Genomic DNA, 26,386 nt, shown 5'->3' with positions numbered 1-26,386 from the left:
AGTAAGTCACAGGTTCATATTGTAGTTTTCCCACTAGTGACTGAAAAAAAAGAGAATCTTTTAATGTGGACATGTGTTGAATGTTTGAACCATTTGTGCAACTCAATAAACATTTTTCTTTCTCTTTGTTTTTAGAGAGCATGTGTCTCAATATGGTGGGGGAGACTCAGAAGGAAAAAGAGAATTTTAAGCAAGCTTCATACCCAGTGTGAAGCCCGATGTAGGGCTTGATCTCATGACCCTGAGATCATGACCTAAGCTGAAAACCAAGAGTTGAAATCTTAACCAACTGAGCCACCCAGATGCCCCTAAACATTTTTCTTTCATTCCCCTAGCTATAAGCACTGTTCATTGACAACCAAGACAAAGAAAAGAAGGGAGGGAGGGAGGAAAGGAAAGAAAGAAAGAAAGAAAGAAAGAAAGAAAGAAAGAAAGAAAGAAAGAAAGAAAGAAAGAAAGAGAAAGAAAGAAAGAAAGAAAGAAAGAAAGAAAGAAAGAAAGAAAGAAAGAAAGAAAGAAAGAAAGAAAAGGAGAGAGGGAGAATTTTATGTTTCAGCAAATAATTCTTTAGGAATTTGTGACTGAGGGATCCCTAGGTGGCTCAGCAGTTTAGCACCTATCTTTGGCCCTGGGGCATGATCCTGGAGTCCCGGGATCAACTCCCATGTCGAGCTACCTGCATGGAGCCTGCTTCTCCCTCTGCCTGTGTCTTTGTCCTTCTCTCTCTATGTCTATCATGAATAAATAAATAAAATCTTAAATATATATATATATATATATATATTTTAAAAAAGGAATTTATGACTGAGATGAAACTAGGTTTTATAGAATGAATAGAATTACTGGAATCCAATCTCAGTTCTGTCACTTAAATTATTTTCAATAGAAAAAAACCAACATTTTGGGGCTTAGAAAAGCAAATGTAAATAGTAAACTAGTAATTTATTAACTTATTTTCTTAATAAGTATGTGCCTTTAGGCAAAATAGCCTTAATACTTTACCTTTATTTTTTATTTTATTTTTTTAAATTTTTTTATTTATTATTTATGATAGTCACAGAGAGAGAGAGAGAGAGAGGCAGAGACACAGGCAGAGGGAGAAGCAGGCTCCATGCACCGGGAGCCCGACGTGGGATTCGATCCTGGGTCTCCAGGATCACGCCCTGGGCCAAAGGCAGGCGCCAAACCGTTGCGCCACCCAGGGATCCCAATACTTTACCTTTAAAATAATGATAATGCTGTAATTAACAGTCTATTATTAATGGTTCAGCATTTACTTTGTTAGGTCCCATATTAAGTGCTTTAAAAAAATTTTTATTATACCTATATAATATATGACCTACAAGGCTCATGGGTTTACACAACTTCTCAAGATCAGAAATGGAGCCCATCTCAAAAGTGAGTCTTAAACACTATCCAACTGATTCAATGTCAACATTACAATGCACACATCTATTTTATAAGGTAAAACTTTTAATTCTTAACAGAAGTTGAACATTTGTTTTATCATAATTCTCTAGAACACAAATTCATTATCTAACCAGTTGGACATATTGACATTAGTGCTCATAATTTAGTTTATGGATTTAATTAACTTCAACTCCCTGGAAGGAAATTACTGATTGTGCAGTTATCTGTTTCCTATACATAGATGGTTTCAAGTTGAGCACCAAAAGTGATCATTTCCTAAAGTAGTTTCAAAGAAACACTTCCTATATTTACTGTGAAATGCTAAATAATCAGGCTTCAGACAAACCAGAGCTTCCTTAGGCTGCAAGAAAGTCTTTGAACCTAGTTAAACGACACTAGGAGAAATAGATCTTATTCTTAAAAAAATATTTTGAGGTACATAATTCTCTATTATGTTTTGATCTCATCAATATTTAAAAACTATTATAGAAGTTTCATCATGATACACATTTGTGTTTCTGGATCTTCTGTGTTTGGACAGGTGACCTGGTGGATAGATCAGAAGGAGGGATAAAGTTAACAACTGGAGGATCTCGGCCTACCTGGTTCTTACTCTTTCTGTGGCCTAGATAATGCATAGTTCAGGTACACACTGTGGCTTTGCTTTCTGCATCTAACATTTATACTAATTCCCTTCATATAAAGAGCAGTGATATTAACGGGTTAAATGATACCCGCACGTACATGAACATAAATACAAACACTAGGGGCACCTGGGTGGCTCAGTTGGTGGAGGATCTGTTTTCAGCTCAGGTCATGATCCTAGGATTCTGGGACTGAGCCCTGCAACAGGCTCCCTGCTCAGCACACAGTCTGCTTCTCCCTCTGCTCCACCCATTCGTGCATTTTTTTTCTCTCTCTCTCAAATGAATAAATAAAATCTTAAAAAAATTACAAATACAAATACTAGTCACAGTTTATGGATCTCTATTTTCTGGACAGTACTTTATTTGGGATTTGATATCTTAATCTTCACTGCATCTGTAGGAGGTTGGTACCATTATTATGCATATTTTTTTGCGGGGGAAATATGGAGGTTTTTAGAGAACTAAGGCATGCGTCCCAGGCATATGCTGTTACCATCTTAGGGAATATTGTTTCTATTTCAGTATTCAGGTAGATAGGCCCATTTTCTTCTTTTTCCTCACTTTGCTTTGTATATCTTCAAAACTCCCTTGTAGTATGAGAGACCAGCACTTCAAGGGAGCACAAGACATTTGAGAATGAGTACAATGTGCATTTCATGAACTATTCAGTTTCTTCCTGGTTGAGAATTTCCCCAATCTGTGAAATGGGAGAAAAGAATGGAACGACATTCTTTTAAATTTGCAGAAGGTCTGGTATCTATAGTCATTTTCCTACCAAAGCATACAGAAGCAGCCAAATTGGTTCACACACATAGATACAGACATGTGAACCTTTAAAATCTTTTTTTTTCCCTTTGTGTTAACTCTTTTTTTTTTCTCTAAATTCACAACTAAAACATAATTTTCACTTCTCCCTTGCCTTCTTCTCACATTGATATTCTGTAACAAGGGATTTTTTTCCCAAGGCAAATTTCTATTTCTAGCATTACTGATCATACTTTTAAGGATTTCAGTTTGATCCAACTCCATTATAAAATATTTGCTGCTGCTAGGTGTGCTTGTTTCATTTTTTAAATAGTGAGACTCTTTTTTTCAATTATTGATGAAATTTCACATGTATTTTGGAGTTTGGAAACTATAGTAAAGAAGTAAGAAGGGGACTCCTAGTTTACCAAAGATAGCCCTGACTGATTAAAATTTTTTTATCCATTATGAGCTATATTTACTTAGTTTAAAATATGTTAGTATAATAATTAAAAGTAGTCACATACTCTGCCCACAAGACATCATTCTCCAGAGGAAAGAATTTTCAACATTTTATCTGTATCTCTGGAATTTACACTCATATTTCTAAGTTAAAATCCACATATGGCTCTTTCTTGAGTTTTGAATTTCTGATAGATGATTTATCTTTTATAGTAGATGAGGGTTTGTGTTCAGAGACCACTTGCTTTCAATTAAACTCACAAGTACTTACGGTATGCCTATTCTGACCATATGGTTATGATATTTTGGTTAAATGAGATAGTATTAAGTATTTGTATCATATGGATTACATAAATATTGTTATAACGGAACAAAATACCAAAATACCATATTATAATTAAATTTGATTTCTTTTGAAACTTTTTATTTTAAAGATTTCATTTATTTATTCATGAGAGACACAGATAGAGAGGCAGAGACATAGGCAGAGGGAGAAGCAGGCTCCCCACAGGGAGCCTGATGTGGGACTTGATTCCGGGACTCCAGGATCACGCCCTGAGCTGAAGGCAGATACTCAACCACTGAGCCACCCAGGCATCCCTCCTTTGAAACTTTTCTTAAATATCGAATTAAAAATTGTCTCTTTGGTTTGTTTTCTTCTCTATGTACCCATTGCTGATGCTCCACCAGCACTCGGACATGCTATAAAATTCCTCTTACTTGCCTAGAAGCAATGATATGCTACTAGCAATGAGCACATGCAGCATACTCAGGTCCTGTGTTCTAAATACCATTTTCTAGTAGAAGGAATCTGTATTCCTTAGAGAAATAACCAGCTCTAGAGCTGGGGTAGAGCAAATGGAAGATTAGCCTGGAGCATGTTTCACTATTAAAAGTAGTGAAGTATTCTAAGGCAGAAGGGTAGTATCATATCAAAGAACACAAGAGATAACCCAAAAGGTCTAATAGCCAAAGCTAGAACAGGTTAAGTAGTATTGGATTATACCATGAAGCAAAAAGTTTATACAAATGAATTTATATGCTGATATGAATAAATAAATATGTAAATAAATGGGGAGAAGAGACACAACTTATTTACAGAAAAATTCAAAAAATATGTGTAGATATTTCTGCCCCCTCTTCAAGAGATAAACTTTAACTCCACTTGAATCATAAGAAAAATATCTGAGAAACTCAGATACTTCCTTGGCAGCACCCCTTAAGACTGTCACATGAAATACATACAAGGAAAGATTGAGAAACTGTCCAAATAAGAGGAGACTGGGACATACAACAACTCAATGCAGTGTGGTAGCGTGGATTGGATGTTAGAAGAAAAGGATATTAATGGAAAACCTGGTAAAATCTAATAAAAGTCTGGACTTCATGCATTCATAAAGCACTGTCAGTGTCTTAGTTTTGACAAATAGGCCATGGTAATTTAAGATGTTAACCATGTGGAAATTAAGTGAAAAATATATAGGAAATCTATGGACTATCTTTGGAAGCTCTTCTGTAAATCTAAAGTTATTCCTAAATATAAAGTTCATTTAAAGAAAAGAATACTTCTCACTAAGGCCAAACATATTAGGTAATCTATCAGGACCTTTTTTCTTTCATAGGAGATGTTTTTCTGGTGACCTTCATGTTCCTGGTCTCACGGAGACTGCTTGCCATTTTGGCCTGCTGTTCAGTTATCCACATGGCATTTCCCTCTCTTCATCATCGTGGGAATTCTCTTTACTTCTTTATTAAAACAGAACCATTATTTTCTGCCTCCGGGTCCTTTTTCCATATGTCTCTAGCTACCATTTTTGGAGTAGCTGTCTTAAGTGCAGTATAAGAGAATCGAAATTTTTGCACATTTGTCAAAAAATGTCTTTATTCCACCTTACTACTTAACTAATATTTTGGAAGAAATTTTAGGATGGGTAACTTCTGAAAAAAATCAACACCCACCTTATTCCTATAGTTTTGCTTGTCATTTTAATTGTCCTCCATCCCTCCTTCTCATAATCATCATTATCACTGGAAGCATTTAAGATATCTTTAACAGAAACCTCATGTTTATGTGCCCCGGTGGGTGTCACTTTTTATTAGTTGTGGTGATAACTGTTGTATGTCTTACAGTTTAGAGAAATGTTATTTCAATTTTTTGAACAAATTTCTCCTTTCTATTTTCTTTGTACCTTTTTTTCTGGAACTTTAGTTGGGCAGCAATTAGACCTCCTAAATTAATTATCTAATTAAAAAATTTCTTTATTTTTTTCTTTCACACTGTTTTTTTTTTTTTTTTTTTGATTTCCCAGTTTTGTCTTCCAAAACTTCGACTGGAGGTTTGTCATATTTATATACCCAAAGTCTCTTTCTTTTTATCTAATTGTCCTTTAAAAAAACAGCACCCTCTTCTTTTTTTCACAGAGCAATATATTCAAGAATATTAATTACGTATACATTTTTTGAAGTTAACTTCTATTTCCTGTGTTGTACCCATTTCTATGCATTTGTTTTTATATTTTGTTGTTTATTGCTAACATTTATGTTGAAGGCTTTCTTCAAGTGTTGAGCTATCTTTCATCATCTGTTTATATTTAAGATTGAAACATTAAAAACCAGAGAATCCGGTATTTGGGCAGAATTTGTTGGCTGTTGGACTTCACTGTTGGGTAATTAGGCAGGATCACCAATCTGTGGGGGATGTCCAAATATCATTATCTGTGTATCTTTTCTTTGGGGCTGATTGTTTCTCCAAAGAATGTTCTCTAGTTATAGGCTGGAGCAGTATAACCAGGCTGCTGGATTCCTGGACTATGGAGGAGAAATCATAAATTTATATGTGTAAGTAGTCTTCTGTTTTCAGTATAAAATTGTGGTCCTATTCTCAGCTGTTACTAATGTCTCTATCCTTGTGTCCAGAGTCTAATTCATTCAAGTCCGAATATACCAAAGTTGAGAGAAATCTTGTGAATGGTTAGGGTTGGAAAGGAATTTAGGATGTTTAACTGCTCTTTTAAATTGATTTTCAGATACTTTTATTTTTAGTCTCACCATGATTTCCACATTCTGAAATATCTGGTGCTTGGAATCCATAAGTCTTCCTGGGATTCTGCTACATAAATGGCTGCTTCATGTTGGCATCCTTTCCTGAATGGGTTTCAACTTTCTCTTTTTTAGCTTTAAATTTCTCCTGTTTTAATAACTATTTACCTCTCATCCACTTGGTTTCCATGCTCCAAAAACTTGTTGATGTCTTTCCCTATTGTACAACTGCTTCTGTTAGTCCTGGAATTATTCTTTTCTTCTTTCCCTTTCCCTTCACCTTCCCCTCCCCCTCCTCCCCTCTCCTGTTCCTCCTCCCCCTCCCCTCCTATCTTCCTCCCTTCCCTTCCCCCCCTTCCCCTCCTATTTGCCTTCCCTCCCCTCCCCCTCCCCCACCCTCCCTCCTTCCTTCCACTTCCTGTTCTCCCTCCTCCCCTCCCACCCATCCCCTCCTCCCTCCTTCCCTCCTCCTCCTCCTTCTTCTTTTTCTTCTTCTTCTTCTTCTTCTTCTTCTTCTTCTTCTTCTTCTTCTTCTTCTTCTTCCTCTTCTTCTCTGTAAGTGGGCTTACAGGAGGGATGCATGCACTTAATCTACAATATTTACCACACATCCTCCTTCAGTTTTTATCTAGAAACTTTCACAAGTTCAGTTCCAATAGAACATGTTGTGGTAATGACAAAGTGTTGACAAATGTAATTAACTCAGGGCTTGTTCTTACTTTTTTGACTGCCTGAATCATGAAAGGGGAGAGGGACCAGTATCAAGCTATTTTATTTATGTAAATAAATATTTTACTAGAAAATGCCAAAGCTTAGTTTGTCTCCAATTTGAAAGGCAGAGTATTTACATCAAATTACTTGGTCTTTTGGAAAAGGCCTTCCTGTAATGAAAACGAATTTGATTAGGGTGAATGTGTGATTTGTACTGACATTTTTGAGATGTTCAGATTCTTGAATGTGAAATATAAAATGAGCTTTAGTAGGGGTGTGAGGCTAACAAATTTCAGCCAACTAGTTTGTTTACAGAAAGTTTATGGATTAAAAATAATTTTGCATGTCTCTAATGCTAGCTGACTTAAATTGTTATTCTCTTGAATCTTAAATTCAGAAGCGCACTGTAATAAGAAATTTCATTTTTAAAAAAATTTTATTTATTTATGATAGTCACAGAGAGAGAGAGAGAGAGGCAGAGACACAGGCAGAGGGAGAAGCAGGCTCCATGCACCGGGAGCCCGACGTGGGATTTGATCCCGGGTCTCCAGGATCGCGCCCTGGGCCAAAGGCAGGCGCCAAACCGCTGCGCCACCCAGGGATCCCAATAAGAAATTTCAAATAAACATTTGAGCTTCCCCAAGAAGTCTGATAAAAATGGGAATGAAAATACATAGGTGTTTTGGAGGCCTTTGTAGCATCAGATTATGGCATAGTACTCAGAAATGACTGTCCATATGGAGTATACACTCACTAAAAATGGGTGGAGTCCAGAGCAGATGATGGCATTGGTAATTGTAGGCAGGCCTATCAAACTTGCTTCCATCTTTTAAAGCACTGTAAGCAAGTACTATTAGATGCGAAGGACTGAAAACACCTTCTTCCTATCTTTGAAAAGAGTTCTCTTTCCTTTGTCCCTTCTCTTCCTGTGGGAACTGGCTCTGTAGGCTTTTCTGTGTTTTCCAAGAGGCACAGACGATATGTCATCCTGAGTTTCTTTCTTTCTTTCTTTCTTTCTTTCTTTCTTTCTTTCTTTCTTTCTTATTTATTTATTCATGAGAGACACACAGAGAGAGGCAGAGACATAGGCAGAGGGAGAAAGCAGGCTCCCTGTGGGGAGCCTGATGTGGGACTAGATCCTAGGATCTGGGATAACGACCTGAGCCAAAGGCAGATGCTCAACCACTGAGCCACCTAGGTGTCCCCTGAGTTTCTTCTTTAAGGCTTACCACATTTGAGGTTTCTACTGTGATTGGAGAAAACAATATAGGAGTAAAGAAGGCTTCATTCAATTGTAATTTTTAAAAATTGGTAAATGTGAGTTTCCCATCATCAAAGTGGCATTTGAGTTAATATTTTCTAAGTCAATCAACCTGTTTATATAAGCTCTCAGCTTGTATTATACTCCATTCTGCAAATCTGACTTTGGAGGAATATGAGCTTATTATGGTGTCATTTAAAGATCAGTCTTGTATCATACATCCCAATTAGAGTATTTTAATGACATTCCAATGTATATCTTTTGGTGAAGTTAGTAGTGTGTTTCATAAAAGTATGGAAATATTATTTTACTTTCTCCTCAGTAGACCTCAGCTACCACATGTGTCAACAACAAGAATCTTCAGATTACAGTATTTAAACCTAAGAGAAGTTAAATAATTCCTCTGTGGGCAAATGTAATATATATCACCATTAATAGATTTTACCCATGTCAAAAGTAGAATGTACATTTTTTTAAACCCCTTTAATAGTTAGTTTGATCCTGACAAAAGCATTTTCTTTCATTTCACTGTAGGACTACTAAGAGTCATCACACAAGATCTGTCTCCAACACACTAAAAATAGAAAGGAATAGAATATCAGGTAGGAAAAATATTTAAAATATATGTTACTTGGATATGCACTTTTAAATGACTCTCATTAAAATTTTCTTTGAAAATTGCTGGTTTTATAGCTAAATACATGAAGGATATCAGGCCACCTTTCTTTATTAATTCTTTACTAATGCTGTGTATTCTGGATTTGGTGGTATTCTTTATGTTAATTTGAATTTATAGTAATTTTTCATCAGCGTGTTATGTTACAGCTTGGGCAGTATGGTGACCTCACTGATGGATCAAACCAGAATATATAGATGGAAAGAGTAGTCAAGGAAATACAATCATTACTAACATCATTCAGTTTGGGGATAAATGTCCTTTATATGGTTCAAGAGAATCTCAGGCCAAAACCTTTTTTGAAAGTGCTATTGTTTATTTTTCTCTGGGGCACAAAATCAATGTGCTATTTCTCCATTTCAGACTGCTACATTAAAATGTCATGACATATGTGTTTAAAATGTAAAATCTATAAAAAAGAAAAAAAATCCACTTAATGTTGATGATATTTTACTTTTACCCTTTCTTCATGGTACAAAAAGTTGTCCTTTTTCTTTTATTCATGACTAAGTTTATATGTCATTTATTTACAGCTGCATATGGAGAATGCCCTCCTTTCTACTTGGGTGGGAAGGGGACTGAGCAATATTTTAGCAGGCAGGCTGGTTTGCAAGTTCTTAAAGTTGATTTTTCTTCCTCTATCTTCTGTAAGAGACTGCTTCATTTTATGCTTGAGCACTTGCTTTTTAGCTATTCAGATGTTTGAGGACATCTGTGTACAAAAATATAAAAAGTCTATTTATTATTTATTATGTATATTATATATATAGACTGATTCAAACAGATATATCTAAATAGCCATACTGAAACTAATATTAATTGCTGTTCCTTCTTCAACTGATGCCAGTCAAATGAAATGAGGTAATATTTGCCCTGGCTCATAAATGTGCCACCTGATGGTTCATAAGTAATCTAAGCTACAATGTCTTTCATATCGTCTCTATATTTCTTGCAGATTTGGGAGGCCGAGCTTTTAGTTTAATTTCCTTGGATTTAGCTCATTCATTTAAGAGCACGCAATGGATTACTGGGACGACACACTATTAAATATCTGGGCTGGAACAAGCCTTACATCTGAAGGTAGATGTTGATTAACAAAACTTGCCAGGGTTCAGGTCTTTTCTTAGATTTCCAAAACTAGTCACAATATTTGGTAGATTTTTTGTCTGAAAATGTGTGTCTGTAGGCTTAACTAAAAGGTCTTTGCCTTGAAATTTTAATTTTTAGGCTTGCTATTCCTATGATATTGTCTTCTAGGGATCCATGGCTATATTTATAAATATAATGTATGATTTGAGAGTTTAAAAATATACTTTGGTGTTAAGGTCACTTTAATAAATTTTCTGAGTTCCAGGAGGATTTTAATATAGAATGGCTTTAGGATAAGTGAACCTGGGGTTGGCCATGGTAGTGGTACGAACTCTCATAGTCCATTATACCCATCAGCTGTCAAGAGTTGTTGACTATAAGGAGGTCATCTGAACTTTCTATTGTCCTAGCTCGGGGAGGCCAGTCTATTTGAGCGACTCAGGAGGACTTAGTATACAATGATACTGTATCATTCATTTTCTTGTTTGTTCCTCACCATGGAGATAGGTATAAAATGTCCCAATTTGTTTTCAAATCAGTAAGTCCCTTGTAATAGTTAGATAACTGTTCAATGTCCCTAATATAATAAATAGTGGCTAAAGTGGAAGAGTTTTTTTTATGACAATGTAGAGCAACATAATCAGTTCAAATGAAGTCAGTGGCCAACTGCTAGGGTGAGGAAAAAAGGGGAAGAAATAAGTTTTAAGATGAGCTCAGCGTGGAAAGCTCAACAGCGATTCCAATATAGGTTAAAAATACAGAGAAGATTAAAAAATTTCTGTGGGTGAGGGTGGGTTTCTCTAAGCGCTGAAATACAAAATAGAATTGTACAGGAAATGGAAAAGAGGGGAGATTGAAAGGAATAGATATAAGCTAGCCATCAAGAAATGCAGGCACACAATAAGAGAGTCAAGAAAGCAAAATGAAATAATGTAGCTAAGGGACTCAAAGGAAATAAGAAAAGTTTCTATAAATACATCCAAGAGAAAGAACAAAACGGAGAGAAAAACACTGTAAAGCAAAAATGTTAAGCAGGCAAAGACTCAAGAAATGACCACAAGCCTATCACATCTTTTATACTTCTCAGTTGTTGGTGAAATCTAGATTTAAAAAAAAAAAAAAAAAAAAAAAAAAAGAATAAAGAAGAAAATAGGGTATTTAAAAAATTATTTTGCATGTGTATGGAGATGAAGGAAGTTATTAATGGCAATAATAGCCAAAACTGTTAGGGCTAGGCAATAGCAATTGTGAAATAAAATGTTATGATGTACTCCTGCAAGTTAAAACTAAATGCTTTTGATTATTTTGAAAGAATTACCTAGTTTGTTATAATCCCTACAAGCTTTCAGTAAAAACTTTTTAAGAAGAGAAAGGTGATATAATCTCATATAAATCTAGAAATAGGAGAATGAATCAGGGAATATGTCCCTTATTAATTAGAATTTTCACCCCAGAGTATATGATGCACTTGCAGTCATCAGTGAAATATGTTCTGCCTCACAATTATAATTTGATTTTAAGTTTCATTCTACCCCAAAACTTGTTAGGAATTTTTAGGTTTCAGATTTTGTTTTAGGGTCAAGATGTAAAAATTTATTTTGTAAACTTTTTTTCTTTTTTGAGCAGCGGTGATATTCATAGTCCAAATAGTGTTGCTAAGAAGTATATACTATGAAATAAACTGCAATTTAAAATATAAAGACAACATAATTTCTAGCATTGTGATGCAGTATTAAACTAATGAATTTTCCTTTTTGTACCGTGTTACTTCTGAGTGTGTTGAATTATCTCCAAGGTTCACATGGGGAAGATTTCTCTGTGGGTGGGGCCTCTATATCTACTCTAGTGTGTTTCACTTCATCCCTGAGTAAGTCCTTGTGCCTCACTCTCCTTTCATCATGTTTGCAGTAGACCTTATTCTTTCTTTTTAAAGTCAGCTTTCTTTCCCTGTGGTTATATGGTTAAATTGGTAGAATGGAGCATTTATAAAGGCTTTAAAATATCTCTTTGTATGGTATATGTTGTCAGTTTCTTAGTACTAGAGGGGATCCTTGGTAATGGTACAGTTTATTCAGTAATAAACTGAATCTGTAGGTTTTTCTGCTGTATGGAGATGACTGTTCCATTACCAGCAACAGAAAAAAGAGATAAGACCAACACAGATGGAGTTAATAATTATATCAGAAATACATCTAGTTGCAACACAGATAGCTTCAAACCAGATAATTTAGAAATAGTTTGGATAATTACTAATTAGGTCGGCTGACAGCAGAATTTGAATTATTCATGAAAACCTGAAAGCAGAGGATAATTCATTCCTGCATACCTCTAAAACTAATTGGAAAGTTGTTTATTCTATTTTTCACTAGGTGATGTGCTGATAATTATTTCATACTTTATTTTTGAAAATTTTATTTTAGAAATATCTTCAAGTGACAAATAGAACAGATTGTTAAGAATGATCTTGTGCCTAAAAAATGATCTCAAAATGCTATATAGAAACCCACTTTAATTAATTGTTAGGCTCAAATCTGTGAACTCTCTGAATTCCCTTCTCAAAATATTAAGAAGATTTCTTTGGCAAGGGTTTTCAGCATTTTTTCCTGTAATTTATTTTATAATATTGATTTTTATCATTTAAAATATTGCTATTAGTTTATTTGATATGTATTATATCTATAGTGCTTCTTAGATTCATTTTCATTTTTTGCAAGTAGAGGGATATTCAGTATCAGCTTTCAGATCATGCCTTATATTTATAGATTATATGTTTTTATTTCATTATTAACCATAATTTGCTTGAGTAAATCTTTAGGAATAGAAAGACACAATTTTAGTGATTGAGAGTTTTCAGCTGACAGAGCCATTCAAACATTTATTGATTTAAACATTTAACCATTTTGTTTTTGAGCAACTAATATGTGGCATTTTGACTTTTAAAGGCAATGGAAATACATAGCTTTTTTGTTTTGTTGTTGTTTTGTTTTTTGCTTTTTTACAATTCAAAATCTAGTGGGAATGTGTGGTAAAGATGGTAGCTAGGAGCTTTTATTTAGAATATCTGTACCTCCTTTTCCCTCCATAATGTGAAGAAGTCCCTGGGAGGGAGGTGCCCAATGAAGACTGCATTTCCCAGCACCTTTAGCATCCAGGCACTGTCCGAGGACAAGATTTTGCCTATCCAATGTGAACAGAAGTGGTGTTTATTAGTTCTTGTTTGGGATTTGTGAATATACTTCCAACTTTTTAATCTGCTTATTGAACTTTGTGGATGGCGGGGCCATAAAAAGAAGAAGCCTAGATTCCCAATCACCACATGGAAAAAAGCCAACCAACTTTCAGGAAAAATGTGCTCGATCAGAGAACCATCCTTCCTAATGGCAGCCACCCCCACTAAAGACCGTAATGACAGTACAGCCCCAAGAAGACAGCCCACCAACCTCTATTTGTTAGAAGAAATGGCTAGACACAAAAAACCCTCTAGGCCTAACACTGAGCAACCTTTCCTCTTTTGAAATGCCCAGAAACTATTCACTTGTCCCCTCTAGCCAACCTGTCTGCCAAATATATCTGGAGACCAATTAGAGAGTCCTTGCTTCCAAAGATACCATTTAAAAAACATTTGTATTCTTCTTTAGAGTCTTTAAAATTTACTTTCGTTTCTTAGACCTTTGATCCTCTGATGAAATAAAAGTGATGGCACATGTGTGTGTTCTCTTGCCCAAGTTTATAAATAAATAGGCTTTGTTAATTTTGTCCCAGACCTAATTTAGTTTTTGACAGGATTTTTAGGAGTAAGATACAAACCTTTATTGTTAAGATGCTGACATTTTGGGTGATTTATCTCAGCAACTAGCATTAGCTTACTGGTACTGGATGATAGCAAACAAATTATAATTTTAATACTGTGTTAATTCAAGTGACAAGAAGGGGAAGAAGCTGTAGGAATATATTGGAGTGCCACCTAATGTACTCTTGGGTGTTGGGGGCAAGTAGCAGTCAAAAGAAGAAACTTGTAGGAAGCAAGATTTCAGTTGGAATGTGAAAGACAAGTAAGTGTTAGCCAGACCAAGAGGAGATGATGGGGGAAATCCTGAGAGAGAATGGAAGCAACATGCAAAAAGCAGAGATGGATGAAGGCACAGGGCATGTGCTCAGTGGTAATGGGAGTGAAGCATAAGGAAGATGCCATGATGGGCCTCTTATATGATGTTATTTTGAATTTTTAAGTTGTCAATCTAATAACCAATAATGGCAAGTTTAGTGGGTGTGGGCATGACAACAGTCAAGGACACCAGTCAGAAACCTGTGGCAAGAATTCATGTAGGAAATAAGGAAGGCCTAAGGAATAACCATGACTGGAACGGGGAGCTCTTGAAGAGGTAGAATTGAAAAGGCATAATGCCTGAAAGACTAAAGGAATGGGTGGTGACACCAAATTAGGAATTAGTAAATATAAATTAAAGGCACAGGGCATACCTAGGAGAGGAGAAAAGGTGCATTATTTAGTTTCAGATGTCTCCATGAGGAGGCATCAGTAGACCATCTGAGACCTTTGTTTGGAAATCAAGAGAGGGGTCTCAGGTAGAGACATACATTTTAAAGTTGTCTGGGAACACATAGTAACTGAAGTTATGGAAGCAAATAAAGACCACGTGGGAAGAGGGTTAAAAGAGTGAATAATGAAGAGGACTGAGCCCAAATCATACAGGAGCTGCTAGGAAAAAGATCTCTTTGCATTAGGATGGGAAAGATCGGCCAGATATAAAGGAAAATAAGCATTGAAAAATTCTGTGAGGAGGTTACTTTGAGTAGAGACCTGGATGAGGTGAAATATATGAGAACTAATGGGAGGAACAGAGATCTTCATCCCTTCACCATGAACAGTTTCTTTGGAAGGCTGAAAGCAAAGGCACAGTGCAGCAAATTGAGGACTAAAAGGGAAATAAGGAGAAATAATAATAAGGGAAAGTTTTTGAAGGTGTTTGCCTGAGGAGGAAAAGAGAACTAGACACTAGGTGAATGGAGACTTAGAGAAGACTTAATTTAGTTTTGTTTTTAAGTGAAATCAGGGAGCATACTACCTTTGAAAAGCTTGGGGGGAATACATGGTAGAGAGGGAGGTTGGATGGTGCATGGCTGATGGAAAAAACAGATAACGTTGTTGGTGGCAAATAGGAAGCTATAGCTCCAGCTACATTTTTCTCCCTGAAGAAGAAAAGAAAATAAGGATTAAATATCAGATGACATAGAGAATCACCCTAGGAAGCAACAGGATGATCCATATGTTTTATAGGCTTAATATCAACATTTCTTTTTAATTACAATGATTCCCTTAAGTCTTTCAGACCTTTCTACAGTGGATTTTCTAATCCTGCCTCAATAGCAAAGGTTGCCTCTTTGAATTTCTATGATCATAATATTGGATCCATTCAGAGCAGCGTGTTTTGCTGCAGTTTGGAACATTCAGATTTTTTAGACAATAGTGTTTCAGTAAAATTTTTGAGAAATGAACAGAATTAGAAGCCATAAATATTTTCTAGCATCAGTATGTAATGAAATTATAGAGTTAAATATGTTTTTTACTTTATAATATATTCTTAGAAAAATAATCTCTTACACATTTGTAGATAGTTTTTTGAAACTTTAATACACTGATGCTTTCATTCTGTTTCTTTTGTCTTTCTTAACATTTTGAAGATTTTTGCCATAAAAAAATCCCATTCTATTCAAAATTACCTTGTCTTTTCACATTTTCCATGATAGCTATGCCTTTATTATAATTTCTAATTAGAAGATCCTCCCTATATTTTTATTCCATTCTATTTTCCCATAATCTTGAAACTCCATTTAAGTTTTCTTACTCTATATGCTTTAGTAACATTTTGGGCTAATGGTATTTCTCTCTTTCTCAGGATTGTAGAGTTGTTATTATGTGTTAAAAGTATTTCAGCCTTGAACTGAATTCTGTCTCATTTCATGTGTAAATTCTGTCTTCCCTATAACATGTCAAGAAGCTTGAAGGTTTCCTTTCCTTTCTTCTGGTAACATAACCTACTGCTTCCTTTACAAACTGTTCCTCTGCTACTTGATGGCCTCTCAGCCTCATGGCCCTACAATCTCCCCCAAGCATGAATCTTCAAAGCCAGCAACAACAGATCTTGTCTTCATGCAACATCACTCTTCCTCCTTTTCTGTTGTTATAGTTCTCTCTGACTGTAATTGGAAAAGATATATGTGATTAGATTGGGCCCATCTGGATAATCTGCCCATCTTAAGGTTCTAACCTCAAGCATATCTGTAAACTGGTTTTTACTAGGTAACATATTCTTAGGTCCTTATGAATCATTTTGGGGGTGATTGTTCTTCCTGCCACACCATCAGATAGGGAAGTTTGTCTGAGAGACAGAGATTGATCATTCATTTAGTCAACAAATATTTATTCAGCAGTTTATATATGATAAGCACTGTCTAAAAACTTGGGATATATCAGTGAAAAAAACAGACCAATATCCCCGATTTTGCTGATTATTCATTCGAGTGCCATTCATTAAAGACAGGATCAAATCTCACCTCACTGGAAACCCTGCGATGGGGGGAACACAGGACTAGCTGGGGACAAGGCAGGAGCTTGGGCCAGCACATTCACAACTTCTTCAAACAGGCAGAGGGACATTCCTGTATGGACTCAACTGCCTCGATGTTCATACTTTGCTAAGGGCAGAAGGCAATCTTAGCCTGACCCCCAGGATCCTGTAAGTCTACTTTAACATAGAAAAATTCCTTTAGAAATTTCCTTTTTCTCTAAATCCCCAAGTTACATGTTGGCAATCATCCCCCAAGCAGATGGCCCACCGATACACATCTGAAGGGTCTCATGACTCACAGTTTATTGGGTGATAATAAGTGACTTTTCCCAACAATAGCTAGCCCCCAAGGTCCTGGAAACCTTGCTTCCAAAATTCCTTAGCACTCTATCCTCAAACCCCTCCCAACTCCCAGGTATATAGTCCACCACCCCTCACAGCTCTTCCTGCCCCTGGGGTCTTGTCCTCATGCTTTAATAAAACCACCATTTTGCACCGAAGACATCTCAAGAATTCTTTCTTGGTCATCAGCTCTGGACCTCTCCTATATTACAAAACTTCATCATCTGGGCTTTCCAGTTTTGTGTTGCTAAGTTCTCAATTTTGTTTAAATGAGTTCGGGTAGGGTTTTATCACTTGGATCTAAATGATCCTGTCTAATACAAGCAGTAATAGACTTAAAACAATATTTAATTATGTGTAATACAGTACTATTCCCCCTTTATTAATTGTACCTAGCAACAATGTAAGAATATCCATCAATTTTCAAAATCAGAAGACTATCCAATAATTTTTCCTTTGGTCATTCAAAAAATATTTACTGAATAGCCACTGGTTCCAGGATGAAATAAATCCACATTTGACTAATTTCACACAGCTTAGAGTGTGTTAGATGACAGATATTGACCTACTGAATACACACATATGTAGGTATAGATACAAGATTTCAAATCATGATATTGCCATAAGAAAAGTTTCATGAATGAAAAAAATAGCAAGCCACAGAATGCCATGAGAGAGATTAGTATGGGCTGGCTTTCAAATGAGTAGAGAGCTGGTTGAGTCAGAGTTGACTTGATAGATGATTTTCATTTGTAAATGAAATGTAAACTTCTGAGGTATTTCAAGATAAGGTGTGCAGTTGAGGATCTCCAAATTAGCATCAACAATAAAGTCAGATTCAGCCCCTATCATTCTATGGCATTTATCTTTCAAATTCTAAAGATGATAGATAATACATCGACTCTCATTAAAGATAGATTTGTGTGCTTCCTAAAATGTGAGTCAAAAGCAGTTTTTTTTTTGTCAAGTTGCTTTATCCTTTTACTTACCTTAAGAATTGTGTACTCAAATTTTTCTATCTTAGACATAGATTCATAACTTGTCAAACAATGTTAATAAAAAGTCAAAGATGATCAAGGCAAAAATACCTATAGACAGCATTTTCAATGACTAAATGAATTTGAACGACTTAATAATTAGCACAGTGTTTGATAGAACTAACAGTGGATTAAAAAACTAAGAAACCCCAAGTTCTAATCTCTTTTCTGCTTATGACTCATTTCACTTATCTGGGTTTCAGTATTTCATCTGTAATGAACTTGTTTTCTTTCTAAATTTTCTTGCAACTTAAACATTATTTATGCCTTTACTCCAGTAAAGTACCCAAACATAGGAAGGAGAGACCTTCTCTTAATGTTGCATGAGTTTTTGGTGTTTTGGCAAAAGACAAAGATAACATTGCAAAATAACTGAATCAAAGTTATTTGATAATAAACAGTTTACTGGCTGGTTTCTTTCATCATCATGTGGATTGAGCCAGGGATGATGCTGGTAGCACTGGAATACCAAGAAATTTACATTCTAGGACCTTTAAAACAAAGAGCCTTCCTTATCTCAAGTGCTTTGAACTTGGCCACAGTCAGGGTTTATAAGGTCGTTCAAAAGTTCTGAAGCCAAATTGAAACTCTGAAGTTCTCATAGGCATTTAGTTTCTATCATTCAAATAGCACTTCCCTTGGGCTGTTTATCATTATAGCTTTGGTTATTTTTTTTTTACCTTTGTTAGATCTGTTTCTAATATATATTTATGTCTTTTGAGATACCACTGAAAAATATCTTGTATTTTATGGGCATTTGATAAACATTTGTTAAAAATATAGATTTTTTTTTTTTTGAAAATATAAGATCTTAAAATGAGTTCCCTTGTTCCCTGGAGGGGCGTCTGGCTGGCTCAGTAGGAAGAATATGTGACTCTTGATCTTGAAGTCATCAGTTGGAACCCCAAATTGGGTATAGGGGTTACTAAAAAAATAAGCTCAAGAAAAAATAAGTTCACTTGAAAAAAAAATCAAGGGATAAAATTCAAGAGTATGACACACCAGAAGAGCCTTTTATTTGAAAATATATAAAGTATCCTCAAAATCTCAATATTATGGAACAGTGGCAGAAAAAAATATTTGAAAGCATCAGTGCCACATTCTTTCATTTGAGTTCTTAAAAGATTCCATCCTTACTGAAAGTTAATTTAAATATCTGAGGTGCATACATAATCCTACCATTGTAACTGAACCAATGTGAGTTTGCTCCTTGGTGAATCAGAAACTGTACCAGGTTGAATTGTAGCACAAAGAAAGGTTTACTTGCAGTGAATTAAGGAGATCACAAGGAATGAATTCCAAAGCTGTGACTCCTCAGCAAGAATGGAGGGTTGTTTGTTTCTTTGTTTTTGTTTTTGTTTTTGTTTTTAAATTTAGGGTTAGGATGAATATTTAGATAGGAATATTTAGAGAGGGGATGAATATTTAGATAGATATTTGTCATCAGATGTAGAAGTTGGTATAAGGCTGTGCATACACGTCAGGGAAACATGCCCATGCCTACATTGCATATTATGTAAATGAAGCTGAGACTCCTTGGGTAGAGACTTGAGTATTATAAATACCTTGAGGGAAAGGTTTTTGTCTGTCATCAGAGATGTCACTCCATGGTCCATCTGCACAGTCATTAGGTTTTCTGCTCAAACTGGTCTGGGTGGTCTGAGTCATCTGGGTCAACTGGGGGAGGGGTGGTTTCACTTTCCATTTGCTTGAGTTAAGAGATAAACTGGAACAAAGAGCTTGAGGAAAAATGTGGGACAAAGGTTGGAGAGTTCAAGCAGGTGGGCAGTAAAGGTCAGGTCTTGGGGTCTAGCCGGTGACAGTATGTCACATGGTTTCTTCTCTTGCTAAAAGTGACAATACCAGAGCATAAGTATGATGCCAGAGAGGAGCAAGAATTCAGGTATCCTCTCTTAGGTATCCTTGTTATGAATGTTTTGAATAGCATTTTCCAAGTTGCAAAATGGAAACAGATCTCTGTGTTCCCCGCTGCCTGCCCTGCAACCAAATCCTCCATGGAAGTAATTGTCAGGTGGACTACAGTCTCATTTTATTTCATCAGGGCTGCTCACACCAGGCTAGGTAATGTGTAATATCTCTGTATTTGGTGAAGTGTATCGTTTAGTGATGGACACAACAGAAAGACCCTCTGGCCTCATTACGATTATGTATCCCGACAAAGTAAACATCACATCTCCTTGTCAAGTGTCTATAGCCTTGTGCATGCTTGGTAAACATTATCCACGACTCTCTATGCTTTAGTTTGAATGTGGGATGCATTTCTTTTGCGAGGCAGTAGTAATATCTGCTCTTATACACAGAATCTGTCCCTTACTCTTTAGCTATGGCATTTGTCAAGAGAGTGACTGAGGTGGAAGTGATAAATAGGGCCATGACAGCTCACACATGCTCTTCATTCAGATAGGGAGCTCACTCAGCCTTTCTGCTGTTGGAATCTCACACCATCTGTTCAGGCTTGTTTGCTGGATAGCACTAAGTACATGTTCTGTGACCTCTCCCTAGTTATCATACACCTTGAGAGGACTGGCCCAGAGAAAAGAGTGTGTGCTTTTCCTCCATGAATATAAATGGCTCAGAAAGAAACCTACTGTTTCTAAACATAAACCTTTTTTTTTTTTTTTTTTTTTACAGAAATGTCTCCTCACAACTATAGGGTTGGACATTGGTTGCATTGTGCGGTTACCTTTGGTGAGGTGAATGTTTGGGATGTATCTCTAATGGATTGTTTTTCTTGTCAGTGGCCTAAATGTGAAGTTGTCTCTATGAGGTTATTAAGGGGCACTGCCAAGTTTCTCCCTGTGGCCAGATCTTGACTTCCTCTTAAAGCTGGCAGCAAGGGGGTAGGAGTTAAAAGGATGAGCTTTTACATCAGTGAAAAAGAGTTTCAGCCCTGCTATTTACTAACTGTGATTTGAGCAAGTTGCTTCAAGTCTTTGCGCCTTAGTTTCTTCATCTTTAAACTAAGAATACCTCCGTAGAGATGTCACAATGATTAGAGTGAGGTAACCAAGTGTAAAATGCTTCACATAGTGCCTGGTGCCCCATGAATTCTAAATAAATCATAGCTTTTCTCATGATTGCTGGTATTCTTACACAGGACATTTTCAGTGTCTGGCTGCAAAAATTATTCACACCAGTATAAAGCCCTCCTCATTTTTCTGTTTGTAAGTCCAGAGAATTTTACCCAAATGTAGAACATTTTGCTCACACATTTAAAACTTAGTCTCGGGCAGCCTGGGTGGCTCAGTGGTTTAGCACCGCCTTCAGCCCAGGGTGTGATCCTGGAGATCCGGGATCGAGTCCCACATCGGGCTCCCTGCATGGAGCCTGCTTCTCCCTCTGCCTGTGTCTCTGCCTCTCTCTCTCTCTCTCTCTCTGTGCCTTTCATGAATAAATAAATAAAATGTTTTAAAAAAATAAATAAATAAATAAATAAAATAAAACTTAGTCTCATTTATTTTCTGTTTGAGAATCACCTGTATGTACTTGTCTAGATTTTATGCATTGTTTCCCATTCTTTTTAGGGGTGCTAGTTCAATAGGCATTATTGAGGAATTTCCCAAAAGAATAGGTGAAAATTGAGAGGCTAAAATTATTCATTCCAGATTATTTAGTGTGGAATCTTAAAACTGATAGAACATTTGTGGACACAATCTTATAATCAATTAGTAACATGTTTTGAATAATGTCTCTTCATTTTCTTCCCTTGCTTCCATCTTTCCTGAACACATTTACTACCAGATGGCTTTAGGATGTTTTTAGCCTATTGAACAGACTGGACCACATTCTGCTCCTGGAGGGCTGTTACCCACGTGTAGGTGGTTCATGAAACAGAAGAGGAGAGTAATACATTGTGATAAAACAATTTTATATTCAAGGCAAAGAATATGTCTTAATTTATTTGCATTCATTAAATTGACATTCTTCCAAATAGACACATTTCAGTTGAAGGATTAGGCTATGGATCTTATAAATGTGTTTCTTCATATGCCCCCCCCCCCCCCAGACTTCTCTAGAAATGCTTCCATTTTGATGAAATAGAAGAAAGAATTAGCAATACTTGCATTCAATGCAAGCATTTCATGTAGTCTCTGGCACATCTTTAGAGGCAGAAAGCTTAAACATATTGTATACATCAAGCTGACTGTCCTCACTATGTTAAGGGAAAAAAAAAACGCAATTATTTTAAAAGTCACAATTCTATGTAAAATATTGCTTCAAGAAGTTCTTTGGCTTTGAAGTGTTGTCTAAACCTTTGCATCTTTATGAGGTCATATTTTTCAGACTGAATTTTAAAACATATCTAATATATGTATGTACACATGTCAAGGCAGAGGGATGCTTTGTATATGAATTTAATTAAGCAATAGGCCACTTTGGGACTTGTTTTATGGAGCCATTTGTTTCATGTGAGTTCAACTGCCCAAGCTACCGTGCAATAATGGTCTCATAAAATTATACTCTGGAGGGTCTTATTTCTACTATAATGTGCTTTTACTTAAAATTTAGTTTAATAGCAACATTTTCCCTTGTATATCAACTGCGTACAAGTAATAGTTATCAGAAGATTTAATGGTTAAAGAGTTCTTGGTTTTCGATATTTACTACTAGAAATTGTTCATTCAAAAAGAAAATAACGAGGAAGGAAAAGGAAAAAGGAAAAAAGTGTACATATCACATTAGTAATAATCTTTGGATTTGCTATCTAATTATCTTTTGAAATACTCTCATTTAACTCACTTGGGGGTATTTTTGCCCTCAGCATGTTCATTGCATATATATGCTTGATCCCAGCTTAGCCTTCTTTGAAACAATGCACTATTTGTAGCAGTATTTCCTGGTGTGTGCCAGAAGATGGGCTCTTTATTAGGAAGAACTACAGTAATCAACCGAGACCTAATTCTAGTTTTCAGTAAGCTTGCAATTTAGTAAGAAAGAATCTTTAGCAAGATTTGTCAATGAAGGTTTGTAAAGTACATGCAATTTACAGCAATGTGTACTGGATATATTTTCAAACCATGTATTGGTATGCAACAAATATATCATTCTTTGTTTTTCTACAGCTGAACTTAGTTTCTATCTTGAGCAAGACTCCCTTAGATTTAGGCAAGAGTGATCCTTGCCCTGAGCCCTGTACTCTAGAAGACCTTAAATGTCTTATATGCAGGTATACATCCATTAATAAAAAAACACGTAGATTTTTCTTTGACTTGGAATTTAACACTCAGTGCTTGTACCCCTATTATCCCAAACATCTGCTCTCTTGACTAGTGTTACTCCTGCCCCTGGGTAATATTTTTCTTCATTTCTTGCAAAGGCAACTGTATCCAAATGCTATAAAAGCTGTGGGCTGTGCCACAGATGACATTGGAAACAGGCATTAGCTTCAGTAGGAGGGGAGGATCAGAGCAGGGGAAGGATTTGGGTAAGAGAAAAGGTAAATTAATTGATCTGTCAAATGCTCATCTAAACCCAACAGATTCTTGCAAAATATAGTATCATTTCTCAGTAGTGCTGAGCATTTATTTTCTTATTACTTTTCACCTTCTAATCGTGTTTCCAAAGACACTCACATATAGCAGGTATTCACAATATGTTGCAAAGCTTATAATATTTTACAGGGTTAAATAATTCATATTTCTCTTAAATTTATATTTACTTATGTTTAGATATAACATTCATGAAGCATAACACTGATTGTTGCTTTACATTGGTAACTTGACAGAAATTAAAGGCAAATTGTGATGCATTGTATTTTTATAAAATATTTGATAAGATTTAATCAACTTTTTTAAAATTAAAATTTTTGGACTTATTTAAATAATTTTTATTTAAAACTGACATTCCTAACTACTTTATTAAAAAATATTTTATTTATTTATTTATTCATGATTGACACAGAAAGAGAGGCAGAAACCCAGACGAGGGGGGAGAAGCAAGCTTCTTGCAAGGAGCCGGATGCGGGACTCAATCCCAGGAATCTGGGTGATCAGGCCCTGAGTCAAAGGCAGACGCTCAACTGCTGAGCCACCCAGGCATCCCACTACTTCTTAATAGTTCTTTTGAAATTACTTAAAAATACGTTTAGGGAAAATATAATTTTAGGGATAACATGAAAAATATTTTCATATGCATTTCATTATGAGTGAAAATATATTCATATTTGTCTACATTTAGTTACAGTTTAATTTTTAACAATTTTTTTAAAAAGATTTTATTTATTTCTTTGACAGAGCACAAGCAGGAGGAGTGGCAGGGGGAGAGAAAGAAGCAGATTCCCCACTGAGCAGGGAGCCTGATGAGGGGCTCTATCATGGGACCCTTAGATCATGATCTGAACTGAAGGCAGACACTTACCCAACTGAGCCACCCAGGCGCTCCTATTTTTTAAGAATTTAAGTCATTGAGAATGAGTAAAGTTGATGTTATGGTAGAAATATAAAATAGAAAAAAAATACTTAGGAAAATCTAAGAAAGCAAAAATTCTAAAAGGAAATTAAAAAAAAATCCTCAAAGAGGTGGTCTGCTTAAATTTTTAAAGCCTGGAAAAAAAATTAGAGTGAGCAGGTAACTGCCCATTTATTTATTGTAATTTATTGTAAAATTTATTAATAAGTCAAAGAGACAATGGGAAACACACCTCTGTGACCCTGGAAAATGTACTTAAACTTGTTATGACTCAGTTTTTCTTCTGTAAAATGAGAATAATAAAATGCTTACCTCAAAGGTTGCTGTATGGATTGAACTAAAATATGTGTCAATTATTAGAACTGGGGGATCACTGGGTGGCTCAGCATTTAGTGCCTGCCTTCAGCCCAGGGCATGATCCTGGGGTCCCAGGATCGAGTCCCACGTTGGGCTCCCTGCATGGAGCCTGCATCTCCCTCTGCCTGTGTCTCTGCCTCTCTCTCTGTGTCTCTCATGAATGAATAAATAAAATCTTTAAAAAAAAAAGTTATTAGAACTGTGCCTGACACAGCGTGCTCTAAAAGTTTTTCATAAGTATTAACACTTTGGGAAGGGTAGATGTGAAATGTGTAGAGTTAAAGACCAGATGAAAGGAAATAGTATATAGGAGGTTTTCTATTTATTTTTTAAATTAAAAAAATTAATTAGGCTCATGCCCAACATGGAGCCAATGGGGGGCTCTAACTCATGACTCCAAGATCAAGACCAGAGTTGAGCTCAAGAATCCATGCTTAACTGACTGAACCACTGGATGGCCCAATGTTTATTTTTATTTGTGTCTCTTATTTGACTATATTTTGGATTCCATGTATAGGAAGGAGCTAATGAAATGAGAAAGGTTGCCAATACAAAACAATTGGATAGTGGTTGGAGCAGGACTCTGGAGATAGTAGGAAAGAATGGGAGAGAAAGCATTTATGAAAAAAATGCCTTGGGAAAGAGAAGTAATGCTTTTACCTCTGACATGGGGGTGAAGGTGATGGTGATGGTGAGGAAGGAACGTTACTCCTCTATGTAATGTGAAGTTGAGATTGAGTCAGGTGGAGTCTAGCCCATATAGTAATAGGAGGAGATAAGGAAAAGAGAGCTATCCTGGACCATCTAAAAGGATTGATTCATGATGGCCAGGACTTGTTAGCAGCATCAGTTGCCATATTGACATGGCTGAGCTTTCAGAAGTCTGGCAGGAGAGGAGAGCATGCAGATATTTAGATTCAGTTAAGTAATCATTTTTGAAGATGTTGAACTAGAAACATATTAGGGTAAAGAAATTAAGAGTGCTGGCAGGAGTTGGTTAAATTGATACACAGATTGAGGATGGACAGGTAAGGAAATAAGATTAGAAATAAGGTGATAGGGCCAAAAAAAGGGACAAAAGAATCAAGCAAGTTATTTTGAGGTCAAAGAACATACATAGTATAGTGGGCATGAGAGATAAAATCAGTTTGTCAGATAGGGGATGACGAGTTTCTGGTTTCGGAAGTGCAATAATTCTCACAGAGGCTCTTTTTGAGACTTCTTAGAGAACTGTATAAAGAAGTAGAGAAATCTTGCCCCCTAAAGTGAAACAAAACAAAAACAGTAGGGAGTTGTCCTTCAGTCATTCCTATTAATTATAAAAATTAAGCCTTTCAACTGGGTGCTTCCTTCTAATGTATGTTAAAGAAAATGAGTAATGGAGGATGCACTACCAATGCAGCTTGCTCTTACACCTTTGAGGTGAGTGACTCTCCAAGTTCCCAGGAGCGCTGAATGTAGTTAACGAAGAGGTGTTCTTCACTTGACTTGAATCACTCATCCAGAAGCTTCAGGAAGTGCTTTCTATCTTGACAATGTAACAATGCTCATTTGCAAACAAGTAGGTAAGTTAAATAGCATCAATTAAACGCAGA

At 36.0% G+C, this 26,386-nt stretch overlaps 1 long non-coding RNA gene across 1 annotated transcript in view; it reads left to right on the top strand.

The window, feature by feature from the left end:
* The first annotated feature begins 1,132 nt into the window (after positions 1 to 1,132).
* Positions 1,133 to 26,386, top strand: part of LOC144282976 (uncharacterized) — a 55,916-nt gene continuing 30,662 nt past the window's right edge. The window contains exons 1-3 of the long non-coding RNA XR_013351382.1: positions 1,133 to 2,055; positions 8,809 to 8,876; positions 9,906 to 10,030. This is a non-coding gene — a long non-coding RNA (uncharacterized LOC144282976). The remainder of the gene's footprint in view (positions 2,056 to 8,808; positions 8,877 to 9,905; positions 10,031 to 26,386) is intronic.

This window comes from Canis aureus, chromosome 14, assembly GCF_053574225.1.
Source record: "Canis aureus isolate CA01 chromosome 14, VMU_Caureus_v.1.0, whole genome shotgun sequence".
In the NCBI taxonomy this organism is placed as follows: Eukaryota; Metazoa; Chordata; class Mammalia; order Carnivora; family Canidae; genus Canis; species Canis aureus.
The sequence above is the reverse complement of the archived record's forward strand: the minus strand, read 5'-3'. Positions and strand labels throughout refer to the sequence as shown.